The sequence below is a fragment of the Stegodyphus dumicola genome, chromosome 7 (assembly GCF_044657685.1).
Source record: "Stegodyphus dumicola isolate Sdum_Otavi_A_Nest chromosome 7, ASM4465768v1".
Lineage (NCBI taxonomy): Eukaryota > Metazoa > Arthropoda > Arachnida > Araneae > Eresidae > Stegodyphus > Stegodyphus dumicola.
The window spans coordinates 25,831,972-25,843,309 of NC_140774.1; positions in this window are offsets into that span (position 1 = coordinate 25,831,972).

The following is an 11,338-nucleotide window of genomic DNA, read 5'->3' on the forward strand; positions in this document are numbered from 1 at the left end:
CCACATGTGTCTGCATTCAGCGGCTGGACCGTGACCTTCGAGAGGTCACGACTCTGTACGGGCTCGAATGGGATCTTTTGCCACACCCACCATATAGCCCCGGCATCGCTCCTTCGGATTTCTATCTCTTTTCACCACCTGTAGCTGCAACTTGCTGGTGCTATTTTCCATTCTGCACAGGACGTCCGAAATGAGGTTGATCTGTTTTTGGACTCGCGGCCACCAAGTTCTGGGCCGAAGGCTTTGAAAAATTATCAAAAGTTGGCAGGAAATCATAGATTTGGGTAGTGATTACTACCCGCACTAAAGTACTGCTTTCACTTTTTTTCATAACTTTATTAACAACTTTTTTTGGCTGAAAATTTTCTTTACAACCAGATATTAGCTGAATTTGTTAATAAAAATTGGATTAAATTCGTACAAAATATAAAATATTTAAGAAAATTCGAAATTCGGGTGCTATCTTCCTAGCGACTTGTCTTCCAGGCGTTATGCATTAAAAGCTGATAGAGAAGTTATAACTAGTAAATGCTTAGTTATATTTTCTTGAGAAAATTAAGCTTATTCTTCTTTAGGCTTCGTGGTGGAGAGAACACACCAGTATTACATGTTCGATTATCAATCAGCCAGTGCTTGTAACTGAGTTTTAAAATTTTATTCTGCTAATGAAATTTTTTTATTAACATTCATATTTTAATTTTCACTGCAATTACTTGTTTCTAAATGAATTTTGATTTTACCTGTTTCTTTGTGTAATTCTTCCTGTGAACACTAGTAGACGTTTTCACTCACATAAGAATTCCGCAACAAACCTTCCTCAAACATTCCTAGTCCCTCCCACTTACCCAAAATAGCTTCTCAAAGATTCATCGTCTGTAATAATTCAATGTATTAACACTACCAATAACGACATTTCGGACACACGCCCCTTCTGAGTAAGACACAGAATTATAGTTTACCGACATCCAAGTAGAAAGAAAGTAAGTTAATTAATGCATTTTCTGGCCTTTTATATTTCATGTACACTTAATATTTTACATTTCACTATTTCTTATTATATATATTTCAATTTTTCAACTTTTACTTGATTTGTTTTTTCAAAAATAGCATAGTTATGTTTCTTATGTTTCTCATGTTTATTACAATTATTTCTATTTCATAATTCCAATTGAGATTACTACTGTTTATTATGTTTATTTTTATAAAAATAGTCTTGAATTAATATGCATAAAAGTGAAGGTGTTGGGGGACATTTATTCACGTATCTTGTAAATTTTACCACATAAATTGGCTTTTCACTCAAAATTTCTAAATCTTGTATTAGCGAAAATGCTTCATTCAGAATGAGTTCTTTGATACTCTACAACAGGGATGTCAAACTCATAGGTACACTTGGGCCAAACAAACAAGGTTTAACTTTAGGCGGACCACAAAAAAAAAAAAAAATAAATAAAATAAAATAAAATAAAATAAAATAAAAAAATCAATATTCATAGAAACGTAGATTTATTTCGAATAATACAATAATAAACATATATATATATATATATATATATAGAAAATAACAAGAAAAATTTAATGTTTACGTCCTGATACTTGATATCTCTTCTCTGCTATTATCTTTCCTATTTCGGGAGAAATTTTGTTTGTAGTGAACAAAACAACTTTCAACGCTGACCCAAGGTGAGCATCATTAATACGATTTCTAATAGGAGACTTATTACCTTTCATGACTGAAAATAACTGCTCGCACCGATAAGTGCTACCAAACATGGAAATAATTTCATATGCGAATTTTCGAGTATTTTCAAACCTGGCTCGTAAATATTCGTAAAATTCAGGCACGCCCACTTCAATGAATTTTGCTTTCAAATTTGAGTTGCATTGAATCTCGATCACCTCCATTTGCATATGGCTGGGTACTGAGTCAATACTTATTGAGAAAAATCGAAGAAAACAAAAAAAAAAAAAAAAAAAAAAAAAAAAAAATTGTCTTCGAGGGAACTAAAATCATTAAACCTCATTTCAAATTCAGTTGTTAAATTTGCAATTTTTTCTGCGTATTTTTGATACGAACAAGTATCATCTAAACTTGATTTGTTCATGCGGCAAGTCGGGAAGTTCGTCAAATCTTCATTTTTAAGTTGTTTTTCCCAAAGAACTGGTTGACATTTGAATGCTTTAATTATGTCAAACATATTCGTAATGATATGATCTTTTCCTTGTAACGATAAATTTAAATCGGTTAAGTGTTTGGTTATATCAACCAAGAAAGATAAATCTTGTATCCATATTGGATCGTAAAACAAACTTACGTCTTGATTTTTCGTTTTTAAAAACTGACATATTTCTTCTTTCGAATACCAGAATTGTTTGAGAATCTTGGAGCAAGATAACCAACGTACCTCGGTATAGTAGGACAAACCCGAATATTCACTATCTAACTCACTTAAGAAAGCAGTGAAATGACGCTGATTTAAACCTCGAGATCTTATAAAATTTATAACTTTTTTATATATGACAAAACATTCTCCATATTTATTACTTTCGTGCATAGAACTTCTTGATGTATAATACAATGCATATGATAAATGTTTGAACCGTGAATTTCACTAAGTTTTTTTCTTAGTAATGCTACGAAGCCCTTGTTTTTCCCGGTCATTGATGGAGCGCCATCTGTAGCTACAGAATTTAATTTTGCCAAAGGTAGATTGTATTTCTGCAGAAGTCCAAAAACACAAGTAAATATATCTTTTCCTGTGGTAGTAACAGGCATCGGTATTAGTTCCAGTAATTCCTCAAAAATGTTAAAATTCTTGTCAGAAGAACGAAGAAACACTGCTAATTGAGCTTTGCCACTAATGTCCGTGCTCTTGTCACAGGCTATGGAGAAACTTTCGAAACTAGATGATTTTGCTTTGATCTGATCACTTTAATTCGCAGCTAAATCAGTAACTCTTTCCGCAACTGTATTTCGATACAATGAAATTGATTGAAAAGCCTTCACATTTCCAGGACAAACAATTTCTCCAGCTTTCATTAGGCATTCCTTGATGAAATCACAGTCAGTAAGTAAACTTCGAATGTTTAGCTATCAACTCGGACAAGACGTAGCTTGCATGTACCGCCGCTTCACTTTCTTGCAATACTTTACTAAACATGGACTGTTGCTTTTTCACTCCTAACTTTGTAAGGATCTTAAGTTTTACTAACGTTTATTTTATTTTAAATCTTTACTATCACTTCTTATTTTCTACTTCCGGCCAGAATTATAAGCGTGAAGGTTTTTATGCAAAGTTTGTCTGGCGAACGCCAAGTATTTAAGTTGTGGCTTTTTGCCAAGCGAGAGAGAGGAAGCAGTGAGTCAACGCAGGCCGCTTACCTTAGAAGTTACGCAGTTGCTGTTTGCCTTCCAGGCCAGAGGTTTTAATCCTCTTGATAAATTAAACGTATTGTAGTGTTCACAGTCTCTGTGCTACATACGCTTCCTGTTATTATAAGGCCAATCTTCCACGTGTATTATTCTAAAGTTAAATTAGAGTTTAGTTTTATTTTTATACTTTTACGTTAGACCCCAAGTGGCGGGTCAGTACGGAAGTTATTGTATATAGAGAAAAATAAAGGGTTTTGTATACCCTTCGTCTGTATCCTGTCTACTTACCACAATTAGTGAACATAGCTTTAGTAAGCTCTCTGTTCCGAGTCAGGTCCTTGTATGTTCCCGAAGAAGGTTAGAAGGAACATTGACCCTGATAGTGGCGCCCAATGAAGAAGAATAACCATGGCCGAGTTTCAAGAAGAACCTGTGCTGCCTGCAGAAACGGCTCAGAATCCAGAAATGCCAGCTGCCGCCCTGGAAGGATTTGGTTACATCGTCCAGACCATGCGCGCTTCGATGAAACCAGAAGCAACATTTAACGGAAACTCACCGGTAACCAGTTTTTTGGAAAAATTGGATGACCACTTTATGCTCTACCCCGTGCACGAGTTTCAAAAAGTTACCTTAGCTACAGCGCTTTGAGGGGCCAAGCGCTTAACTGGTTCAAATGTATAGGCAGAAGTCTCTTGGGTCAAGCAGGAAGTCCCACCTATACTTACGAAAATTTCAAGACTGCCCTACTAAAAGCCTTCCCTGTTGTAAGGGATCGTGCGAAATTAGAAACGGAACTTTTCAGTATATGTCAACAAAGAATGGAAAACCTCTCGAGCTTTATTTTACGAAAAATTCACGTTTTCAAGCTCTTGTATGGAAACCGTCCGGATCCTGAAATAATTCAAGTGATTTTGCCGAGGTTACTACCCCAAGTGCAAGACTTTATTGAATTAAGAAACCCGACTACACTGGAAAAGTTATTTGAGCTAGCAATCCAGTTTGAAAGTAGAAGAACGGCGGACGTCGAAAGAAGACGCCAATATCAACAGCGAAACCAATTTGGTACGCCAAGTCTACAGCAAACTCAAGCATACGGCTACGGAGAAAAAGCGAATCAGTGGGCAAGGAAACCCGAGCATTCAAAAACAGCCGGCGAACGTCGACAGTTCAATAGCAACCCAGAAAAAAAGTCTCAAGGCCAGGGGAAAAAGAAGGAAAGCACGGAAAGGAAAAATAATTTAAACTAAAACGGATTTCTGCTGACGAGAGGGTGCGGAAATCCAAAGGCCACGAAAACCCCTCTTCCTACAAGTTAAATACAGTAATGGTGAAAAATTTGACTCTTCCGAAGATTGAAGTCTTGGTGAATAATATCCCAGCCACCGCACTCCTGGATACCGGCGCGCAGTGTTCCTGTGTGGCAGAAGAGTTTTTTAGGAAGTATTTTCGCAAATACCGCATAATAATGCGGATAATACGACAGTGTTAGCGGCGCAAGGAGAAAAATGTAAGTGCGTAGGTAAAGTACCTTTGTATATCCGTATCAAGGACGAACAAATAAAGGTGATGTTTTTTATAGTAAAGAATCTGCAAGCACATTTAATTTTAGGAATAGATTTTCTTTCAGAAGCCCAAGCTACGCTGGATTTTAATGAAGCGTCCCTTAAGCTGACGATGAAACCAGTTCTTACTGAAAACGCTGAACCGCCGATGTTAAAACTTGACCACCTGCCTAATGACGAGCAAGATAGAATCCGACAAGTGGTAAGTGAATTTGCTTCGTTATTTAGTGATATTCCAGGATTTACTCAGGTTACTAACCATAGTATTGACACCGGAGATGCAATGCCAGTTCGCCAAAAACCATACCGGTATGATAAGAATAAGGAAAAAATTATAGAATGGCATATTACCGATATGCTCCGTAAAAAGATCATAACGCCCATCTCAAGTAGTTATGCTAGCCCGGTGGTTTTATGTAAGAAAAATAATGACTATCCTTTGGAGCATCCAAAAAGGTGGAGATTCGTTATTGATTACCGTAAATTAAATTCCATAACGAAATATCCGGTATATCCGTTACAGATCATAGAAGAAATTTTAAGGAACATAAAATCAACCAAATTTATGACGACTTTAGACTTAACGACTGGTTATTTTCAAATAGGGGTGAGGCCTGAGGACGTGCCTAAGACTGCTTTTATAACCAAGTCTGGCACTTATGCATTTTTGCGTATGCCGTTTGGCCTTTCAGGGGCCCCGGCAACATTTCAGCGATGCATGGACATTGTGTTAAGACCTGTTCTTGGAAAGTCCACATTTATCTATTTAGACGATATCATTATTACTAGTGATAATCTCGACCAACATGTACAGGATTTAAGACAGGTGTTTTCTTTATTAAATGAGGCCGGTCTAAAAGTTAATGTCGAAAAGTGCAAATTTGCAGCCCCTGAATTAAAATATTTAGGTTACAAAATATCTCAAAAAGGGATCGAGACAGATGAATCAAAAATAATCGCTGTACAAAAGTATCCGACTCCAAACACGGCAAAGAAGCTCTCTTCTTTTCTAGGACTTTGTTCATATTATAGGTCCTTTATAAAAGATTTTGCGGCTATCGCTGAGCCATTGTTAAAATTAAAAAGGAAAAAGGCAAGATTCTCGGGGACGGCCGAAGCCAATAGCGCTTTCGAAAAATTAAAACAAGCATTAACGCAAGCCCCTGTGTTGAAATTTCCTGAAAAGGATGAGAATTTAGAAATTTCAGCGGATGCTTCGGATGATGCGGTAGGAGCGGTACTTTCGCAAAATCAGCAGCCCGTGGCATTTTTTAGCCGAACTTTAAATCAAACACAAAGAAATTATTCCGCGACCGAGAGAGAGGCACTTGCAGTTCTGTTAGCAGTGCAAAAGTTCCGAGTCTATTTTGGAAAGGCGCCGATAACAGTATACTCTGATCATGCGGCGGTAACTAGATTGTACTCAGGAAAAAATTTATCCCCAAGATTAATAAGATGGGCACTCAATCTGCAAAAATATAATCTGGTAATCAAGCATACCCCTGGAAAGGAAAATATCGTAGCAGATGCCCTATCAAGGATTAAAATAGACGAACAAGGCAATACCGTAAAGATGGCAATGCTTACAGCATGTACAATAAATTCCCGAGAAACTGTAATAACCGAACTGGGTAAGGATCCTGAGTTTGGAAGCATTTATGAGTATTTGAAGGATCCTGAAAATTTTAGCCACCAAGATATTGTGGCGATAAGAAATAGGGCGGCCCATTACGAACTAATAGATGGTCTATTATTTTATACAAAAACTACGAATTCCAACAACGAATTTCGACCTGTTATCCAAGCTAGTCTTAGATTAAATATCCTGCAGGAGCTCCATGACAGCCCTTTAGCTTCTCATGCTGGTATTCGAAAAACTATCCAACGCGTACGCGAGGCAGTCTACTTTCCTGAACTGCAAAAGTTAACAAGGGCGTATGTCCAGTCCTGCCCAACATGTCAAGCAGTTAATTATATTAATTTCCGCCCGGCCGGGTTTCTAAATAGTATTAAATCTGAATTTCCAAATGAAATAATTGGCATCGATTTATTGGGCCCTTTCCCAAAAAGTCAGTTAAATAAAAGTCGCTATCTTCTTGTTATGGTTGATCATTTTAGTAAATTGACCGAAATTGTTCCCTTAAAACGAGCCTCCGCGAAATTAGTTACTGATTCTATTTTAAATAAATATATTTTAAAGTACAGGGCGCCCCTAAAAGTTATATCGGATAATGGTCCTCAATTTGTAAGTAATATATTTGAAGACATGTGCCAAAAACTGGGCATACGTCATTTAAAAATGGTCCCGTATCGGCCGCAATCAAATATAGCGGAACGGGTCAATAGAAATATAGTGAAAATTATCCGTAGTTATGTTAAAAATTTTCATAAAAGCTGGGATAACTATGTCAATGAATTTGCTTTCGCCCTTAGGACCGCAAAACATGATACAACGGGAAAAACTCCTGCTGAGTTATTTCTAGGCAGAAAGATTATAACACCGTTAGATAAATTATTTTATGTGCAACAAAGAGCCCCAGAATTTAAAATGGGTAATATGGAAAAACTAATATAAGAAGCAAAAAAGAATACGGAAGTAGCACAAAGAAAACAGAAGCTCTATTATGATTTGAAACGACGGGGAGTAACTTATAAAGTAGGGGATGAAGTTTTAAAAATTAAGCATTCACTTTCTTCAGCACCAGAAGATAAAACTGCCAAATTTTTTCCACGATTTGAAGGACCATATGTATAGAAAAAATAACTCACGCTGTTGTAGTGTTAAAAGCCAGAAATGGTGAAACCTGTTCCGCAAACATTGATCAAATCAAGCCCTACTTCGATCGTAATAAAATGCAAATCTTTTCAGATCTTTTGCAGGATCCGGCACGGCAGACACCGCAGGTACAAGCTCCAGAGGTGGAAAAACGACAAGTACAAGGGCAAGCCAATGAGAGACAGAAGCAAGTGAAAAGAAAATTGCCCCGCGGAAAAATTGAAGGTAACAAGAAAAAGAAGCCGTTCCACCGTCCAGAAAAGAGAGTTCACGAACACCCCCAGAATGAAGAAGGGAGAAGGACGACGTATGTGAAGAGAACCAGGAGAAATGACGGCAACTATAACCCGGCTTTAAAACGGAAGATCTACTCATCCGACAGAACTCTCCGCAGCAAAAGTCGCCGAACTGCGGAAGGGCCATCAGCGGCGGAGGAAAAGTTACAAGGAAAATTTGAACATCCAACAACGAGGTCCAAGCAGGAACACGACAGAAGTTTCCCGGTTCCGCCAAGACCAGCTGCCATCAAACGGCCAAGACCACAAGCAGAGGAGAAAAAGAAGGTATTCAAGGGTGGCCGAACTGGTGAAAAACGGAAGCTTCCAGAGGAAAGCACTGAAGGGCGAGCCCGTACAAGAAGGAGGATCAACCAAGCTACTATCTCCTATACCTTTAAAGACTGGGCCCAGAAAAGGATGTCTGAATATTACAAAGATAAGTAAAATTTTATGTTACTTTACAAACTTAAGTTAATCTTTCATTCTTACTGCAAGTGCCAGATTTCAAGAAGTTTTACCTCATGCGAGGTCTACCTTTATCGCCAAAAGGGCGAGAAATGAGTTGTGACCGATTTTCGTATTATGTTTTTCAATTACTCGCGCGTAAAACTAAAGTTGATGTATAATAGCGTTGTGTAAAGACTTAAATATTGTAAAAAGTTATTGTTTAAATTTTATTTAAAACATTCTAGCAAGAGAGAAGTTTTAGTCTGAAAGACTTTTTGAAATATATTATTTCAATGTAGAAAGAATTGGCACTTGCTTTGAAAAGAATACAAGTTAACAAGGTACTACTAATGTATGTTTTCAAATGTGTAAAATTAACAGCATGTTGATATGTTCTTATATACAATGTGAACTGTTATTTTAAATGTTAAGAAATACCGTGATATGGTAAAAGTGAAAGTAATGTTAAAAATTTGTTATTCGTGTGACTGTAAAGACTAAATCATGGCGAATATGTGTTAAAGGTTGAATGATGTAGTTAGGCTCTCTGACGCTACACTTTAGAGTTAGCCACTTTTAGAATAGTACCTCAGGGTTTAGAGTTGAAATTAGGGTGTGTTAAGAGGTCTCGTTATGTTGAATTTTAACACGTTAGTGTTTTGATTGTAGGAGGAAGTGTGGCACACGTAGACAGAAACACATTCGTGGTTGGTGTTCTTTTACAACATATGTCAGAGAGCACGAGGAGAGATAATTAAAATAGTCATGAATGAAATAAGAATGTTAAGAGAAGTATAATTGTATATGTTACTTGCCATTTCATTGTGTAACATTTCATTAAACTAGTTTTCCTTCCAGATCTCTGGAAGGAACCAGAATTGAATAAAAGCTCCTGTTTAGATGCAGTACAGATGAAAAAAAAATTTTTGTATCCTGGGAGCTGCTATTGTAACAAATTTCTTTCTTTTAAATTTCTAGTTTCTAGCGAAGTTATGTTTGTAAAAGATTGGCCTCGCGTTAGATTCTAGAGCTAAAAGTTTTCAACAAGGTCGTTTTAGACCTCAGTTTCAAACTATTTAACTCTGGCGGGAAGTATGTAAGGATCTTAAGTTTTACTAACGTTTATTTTATTTTAAATCTTTACTATCACTTCTTATTTTCTACTTCCGGCCAGAATTATAAGCGTGAAGGTTTTTATGCAAAGTTTGTCTGGCGAACGCCAAGTATTTAAGTTGTGGCCTTTTGCCAAGCGAGAGAGAGGAAGCAGTGAGTCAACGCAGGCCGCTTACCTTAGAAGTTACGTAGTTGCTGTTTGCCTTCCAGGCCAGAGGTTTTAATCCTCTTGATAAATTAAACGTATTGTAGTGTTCACAGTCTCTGTGCTACATACGCTTCCTGTTATTATAAGGCCAATCTTCCACGTGTATTATTCTAAAGTTAAATTAGAGTTTAGTTTTATTTTTATACTTTTACGTTAGACCCCAAGTGGCGGGTCAGTGTATTCCGAAGTACGGAAGTTATTGTATATAGAGAAAAATAAAGGGTTTTGTATACCCTTCGTCTGTATCCTGTCTACTTACCACAATTAGTGAACATAGCTTTAGTAAGCTCTCTGTTCCGAGTCAGGTCCTTGTATGTTCCCGAAGAAGGTTAGAAGGAACATTGACCCTGATAACTTGAGCTCTTTCAACTTTTCTTCTCTCATTAATCCTTCGTAATTGTTATACTTCGATTTGTGTTGTTCGTAATGACGTTTAATATTATATAACTTTGGTACTTTAATAGTATTATTACATATCAAGCAGATTATTTTATCTTTTATTTCACAGCAAAAATATTCTAATTTCCATTTTACTTGGAATATTCTATGTTCGTCAGCGATTTTTCGTTTAATTTTACTACCACTTGGTTTTGATATAGACATACTGAATACAAAGTGCTGGAATAAACACGGTTAACTTTAAAAAGTTAACAAAAATTTATTCTTTCCACAAGAGATAAATCAAAATGCTGAAATATTTCTTCAAAAATATTGTAACAATATCACAAAATGTCAAACGTTTAGCAAAAATCAATTCAAAACAGAGAAACTAATTCTATCTCACAGAGAAATCGCTACAAATCAATCACAGCATCAAGTAAACAAACAGTTCGCTAGAACTACAGCTACTACTGAGATGAGTTGTTTGTTCTCGGCTTTTATAAGCTTTATAATTAATTTCTCGAATATACTGGAAACATCTATAAATATCTGGATTTTTGAAGATGGCAACAGCAATTACGAGATATTTATTTATTAGGTATTAAATGCACGCGCTGTTCTATTTTTAACCTTCCAAAGCAGCTGTCTTTTCAAAAATCGTCTGCGTTGCTAAGGCAACATGAAGCAAATCTAATTACAATTCTAAATTTAAAAAAAAAAAAAAAAAAAAAAAACTAACTAAATAAATAACTATGAAATCCGTAACAATATGAATTAAGTAATAATTAATAATAAAGCAAAGTGCATGCACATTCATGCACCAATATATCGTACAAAACTATGATTGGAAAACTGAGACCATGAGTTCGGCCACATTCGGCTATCGGGGGATGCGTACAAGTTCTGAGTGCACGTGTCCCCCAAAAGCCGAAGGTAGCTGAACGCAAGCTACTGACACGCATTTGTAATTTAAGTAGTGTGTGTGTCAGCTCGCTGTGAGTAATCTGACAACACTGAATAAATTATCGTTAATTACTTAGCAGTAAACATTTCATTTTTTTCTTCGTCTATATGTTATTTTATTATTATATATTATTATTTGCCGATATATTGGCCGGGCCGCAAAAATATTTGTTGCGGGCCGCGAGTTTGACATCCTTGCTCTACAATTTTGGCCTAACTTCATTTGCCAGTTTTGCA